This window comes from Mastomys coucha, unplaced genomic scaffold (genome assembly GCF_008632895.1).
Source record: "Mastomys coucha isolate ucsf_1 unplaced genomic scaffold, UCSF_Mcou_1 pScaffold22, whole genome shotgun sequence".
NCBI lineage: Eukaryota > Metazoa > Chordata > Mammalia > Rodentia > Muridae > Mastomys > Mastomys coucha.
In genome coordinates, this window is record NW_022196905.1 from 57,229,461 (window position 1) to 57,235,346 (window position 5,886).

Below are 5,886 nucleotides of genomic sequence, written 5' to 3' on the forward strand. Positions count from 1 at the left end.
ACAAACTAACATCTCTATGAAAATGTTAAATCCGGGCATTACCTGAATTTTTTAAATAAGGATTTAATTTTTTTTAAGTAGATTGTAAACAATATGCCTTCTCTTGCATACATGCATGTCTTCTGTGTAGCTTTTTGAATGTGTAGTTGAAAGAGAGAGAAAACCAAGATGGCTCCTAAGTCTGGGCTGTTGTGTCTAGGATAGCCACTTTAGAGAAATATTTATACCTATGTTTCTGACAGTTACTTATAAAGTAAAATAAAAGAAATCAAATAAGCTAATAAGGTTTATTTTTTTAACCTAAGACTTTAGTTTTAGTAATATTATGCAGTAAAATATATTCAAATTTTGTCTGTGGAGAGTTAGAGTGTTATAAATACAATGCCAAATTATCTTGGGCTGTCTTTAGTCCTCTCACTTGTCCTTCGTGTGTGTGTGTGTGTGTGTGTGTGTGTGTGTGTGTGTGTGTGTGTGTATGTGTGTATGTGTGTGTGTGTGTTTTGGAGGAGGTTGAGGGGGTGGTTGAGACAGGGTCTCACTGTATTGCCCTGGCTGGCCTAGAACTAGGTATGTAAACAAAGCACTATTAAAGGGATCCACTTGCCTCTGCCTCCCAGGCCATGTTCTGATCTAACATCTTTTTGACTGTCAGAGTAAGCTTCAGAATGTCTTCGTAACAGACACCTAGTTTCTACCCATCTGTAGTGGCTATTCCTGGTTGTTAACTTGACTATATCTGAAATGAACTACAATCCAGAATTAGAAGGCTCACCTGGCCCTAATCTGGAGGCTTAGAGATACAAGTTTCCGACCTGAATCTTGGCATGGAGATCTTGAGGTATAGTGGCTATGAATCCCAGAAGATTAAGATAGAAAGATCTATGAGTTCAAGATCATCTGGGATTAAAGGTGTGGTGACACACACCTTTAATCTGGGCAACATGTTTTGTTGGAGACCTATATAAGGACATTGGAAGAAGGAAGGCTCGCTCTGCTTCACCTGCTTGCCTTGTGGGACTGAGCAACTGCTGGATCCTTGGACTTCCATTCACAGCTGCTACCGACTACTGTTGGGACTTGATTGTTGGGAGTTGGACTACAGACTGTAAGTCATCAATAAATTCCTTTACTACATAGAGACTACCATAAGTTCTGTAACTCTAGAGAACCCTAATACACCATCCAAAAGTGAAGCAGGTCATCAGCCAGCACACAGACCTATGGCAGAGACTGCCCTGTAGTCCCCACATGACTTTCATGTGTTCTGTAATAACATGTAACCAATTCCATGTTGGAGCATGGTATTTGTGGCAATGTGAACCCATGTTCCTGGACTGTGGTCACTCACTCATATTGGCTCCTGGCTGAACTCTTACTGCTTTTGAGGTGAGAGCTATTTTGCATTGACACTGTGTTGTCTCTCTAATCATTAAAACCAAACAACTCATGACTGGGTCAGTGGTTGGTCAGTGTTGGCTGGTGGTGTACATCTCAGCACTCAGGAAGGGGAGGCAGGTAGATCTCTAGTTCTAGGACAGCCAGGGCTACATAGAGAAACTCTGTCTGGGTGGGGTTAGGTGGGGGAGATCGGACAGGATGGGACAGACAACTCAGAATTTTCAGCTTGAAACACAGTTTATTAGTTTATTGTCCTTTTATAGTCTAGCAAAATTTAATGCAACCTTTGGTCCTAAGGCAGCAAGGACTATGAGGAGTAACTGTGGACCTGTTTACCAGCTGTTTTGTGTGTGACATACCTCGTCAGAGTCTGTCTGGAAGTACAAAGCTGGTAGAGACCCTGTCTTACTTTTGGGGAGGTGGGGTGGGGGGCGGCGCGGTGGAAGGTGGCTCACACTCTAGTGGGTATCTAACTGTCACTCTGCTGTCTGCTGCTGTCATGGGGTTTCCTTTCAAGTAGTGTGGAAGGCTGGGGAGGGCTTCTGTCTGCTCAGAGGAATGAATGTCACAGGCAGGAAATTCTTGGTGAGGGAATAACCTCTGAAGACAGTTTCCCAGACCCAGAGCTCAGCATTAACAAAGAGGTAGACAAGATGCAAGGATGGTGAATACCACTCTGAGGAAGTGTGAGGGCACACACCCCCTCACCACCATTCCTTCCCCTGTCACCTGGATTTCTAAGAATTACCATGCCATGTTCCTGTTGCCACAGTAACATCACTAAGTGATGCACTCAGCTGCCCAAGCTTCGAAACAATGTTCCCAAGTTTCCAACTTAGCCTGCTATGACATAGCCCGTGGCTTAGCTTAAGCCCGTGGCTTAGCTTAACCTCACAAACCTTTGTTTTTTGTCTGTGTGTATGTGTGTGTGAAGTATTTTTAAGGGCAGTTTTAATTTTACATAAAATTGAGAGGAACATACAGTGATGTGCCTAGACTCCTTGCCCCTGTGCACACTTAGCACCCTTCCATGGGAGTGTGCACATTAAACCAGATGAGCTTAGTCATGAGCACCCAAACTGCAAAAAGTAAACTGATCAGTGACTGCTGGAGATCAGCATGGAGGGAGGAATGAACCGGCAGAGGGTGGAGGGCTTTAGGACAGCGAAAGTCCTTTGCTGGATTCTATTGTGATAGACACATATCATGTATTTCTCCAAACCACAGACTGTACCATACCAAGAGTGAACCTAATATCATTTATGAATACGAGGCCATAACTTTGTGGTTTCTATTTTTTTTTTTTTTATTACACTGATGTGTGTGAGAGAGAGGCAGAGAGAGGAAGAGAGAAAGGAGCCAGGGTGGGCAATCAGAAGACAACTTACACAGTGGGTTCTTCTACTATGAGGGTTCTTGTGACCCTCCTACAGCTGAGGGCTGATTATGTCAGACCCCGCCTTACCACAGATAGCCACGCCTCTCCCAACCTCCTGCTAATAGCCACACCTCTACAAGTTCCTGTTATGCTGGAAGTCCCGCCTCCAAAGACTGAAGATGAAGCTGCTGATTGGGCCAAGTTGCTGACGAACTTGGGGGAGGGGTTTTGCTTTACCTATCTACCTGTTTGCTTGTAACAAAGAGAATTAATGATGGTGGACTGAAAGCACACCATGTGTCAGTCTAATTTTTTCAAACCCCTTCCCACACTTCCGGTACCCTTAATTTTTCAGGCCCTGACTCCCATTCCAGACGACCCATTCCTACGTGTGGCTGCAGGTGGCTACGGGTTCTGGGGATCAGGATACTAAGCTTGGCGGCTGGTGCCTTTCTCCACTAAGCTATGTAGCCATCCTGAAAGGCTGGAGAATCTTAGAATTTAAAATGAGAGCACTTAATAGAAATGTATGTATAATGTGTAACCTTTACTTAAAGAAGGCATAGGAAGTCTCTGTCAGGAGCCAGGAAGGTGGACTAGTCAGTTCCAGAAACAGGATATAAGTTATCTAATTAGTCCTAGGAGCAGTCAGCCATTAAAAAGATAGCATTGACTAAACAACAGGATATAAGTTATCTAATTAGTCCTAGGAGCGGTCAGTCATTAAGAAGATAGCGTTGACCAAACCACATTCCTCTAGACAATGAGTGTGCAGGATGACTTCCTTGTGACCTGACTCAGCTAGGTAGTGGGTTCCTTTGGAATTTTCCATTGTTCTTTTGTTATGTTTCCCTGGTAACCCTTTCACCCCCCTAGTTTGTGGTTTTTCCCTTTAAATACCACTTCTCGTGCTCGTGGTTGAACCCTTCTGGTCTGCCAGGCTATGAGTTCGACCCCAGATCTGGAATAAACCTCATGTGATTACAGCAAGTTCGGTCTCTCGTGAGTCATTGGGTGGTCGCGTCATCCCGAGACCTGAGTAAGGATCTCCCCAGTTCTGGGGGTCTTTCAATCCCCTTCAACTTTGTTGTTTTTAAAATGAAGACATTTCACTTGATCGTCTCAGAGGTCATTCCCTTGCTGCAGATTTTTAACTTGTATAGAAATCCATAAAGCGGCTGGGCAGTGGTGGCACATGCCTTTAATCCCAGCACTTGGGAGGCAGAGACAGGCAGATTTCTGAATTCGAGGCCAGCCTGATCTACAGAGTGAGTTCCAGGACAGCCAGGGCTACACAGAGAAACCCTGTCTTGTAAAAACAAAAAAACAAAAAAACAAAAAAATAAAAAACAAATCCATAAAGGGCACCCATCACCATACATCACCAGTGGGTCTATGGCAGAATGCACAGCCTGCTCTCTTACAAGACCTAATCTTGTTAAGGTCTCAGAAACCAGGGACAAGTGTATAACTGATGTGCCTATTAACATATCAAATATGATGCTGGCCAGCTCTCTCAACCTTACTCAGGACCTGTGGCTCCTACCAGCCATTCTTACCCCTACCCAACCTTCAACCTCTCCCCCCACCCCAGGAGCTGGGCTTCTGCTTCTCATCCCCAGGCCGATCCCCATATAACTCAGCCATTTTGGTTACCCGAGCCATCTCTCTTGCTCTCCCTCCCACTCTTTCCTCTCATGATCTACTTTAGTCTGCTGGCCATGCTTGCCTGGACTCTTTCCTCTGCTTTCTCCTTGTATCTACAATAAAAGTCTCCATGCTTTAGGAGCATGGGTGTCCTCCTCCTTTTATTTCATTTATTCCATTCAATGGTCTGAGATAGACAAGTATTTCATACCCAAAATGGCAGCCTTGTGCTCATACCCTACTGAGCCTGAGCATGACTGGAAGCATCTGTGAAGTGAAGAACACACAAGAGAGAACCATGTGGTGTGGAAACGCTAGGCAGATACCTGTGGGACTTAAGCAATGGCCACCAACCTGTGATCAGAACAGAGAGCAGTCACAGCACCCAGGACTGCATCCTACAGTCTCAAAACCTCCTGGGGAAGATGGCCCCGTGTGACACTAGAACAGTAGTCTATTTAAACAAACAGACAAACAACCTAAACTCAGTCTAAGAGACTGTGTCTGAGGGAGGAGATGTGGGCCCATTAATTTACATTTTTATGGTCTCTAAAAGAATAGCTGCTGTGCCAATCATCAATTTCCTTTATGAGGTGAACCTCTACCTTTTGGACTCAGAAAGGTACGGCTCTCCCTTTCCTTTTCAATGTCTCATTCTTGTGAATGCTAACTAGACCCAGAGCACACACTGTGGGCTTCCTTATTCTTTCTCTAAAGCTCTCCTCCCTACCTTGTAGCTGCGTATTGCCACGAGGTCACCATGGACCTGGAAGCTGGTAACTCAGACAACCATGCTTTCCCCATTCTGTATTCCATTCTCCTCTCCTAGACAGCTTCAGAGTAACAGCTTACCTGTTTTGGGGAGAGAGGGAGGTTCCTTTAAATTCTGATAATTGTCCTGCAGCTTCCATTTGAAAAACAAATCAATAAGAAAGAGCCTTACAAGTGCTTCTCATTTATTTATCTCATTGATTTATCCCAATCATGATGCTATTAAGGCAAAGAATTGCTATTTCCTTGAGGGTAGAAGCTGAGGTCACTTTAAAAGATGTGTTAAGCTTCTAATCTGTCTGGGCTGGTAGGTGCCCAGAGCAGACCTTGGGTGCAAGCTCCACAGCGAGTCCCACAACACCCAGAGGAAGCTCCACTCCCAGATGCTCTAACAAGCCAAGGGTCACAGGATCCCAGAATCACAGGATCACAGAGACAGCCTGACTCTGAGGAGTTCTGACACAACCAGGATCACAGGAATGACAGGCTCCAGTCAGATTTAGCAAGGGCAGGTAGCACTAGAGATAACCAGTTGGCAGGAGGCAAGTGTAAGAACGTAAGCAACTCAAACCAAGGTTACTTGGCATCATCAGAACCCAATACTCCCACCGTAGCAAGGCCTATACACACCATCACACCAGAAAAGCAAGATTCAGATATAAAATCACTTCTCATGATGATGATACAGGACT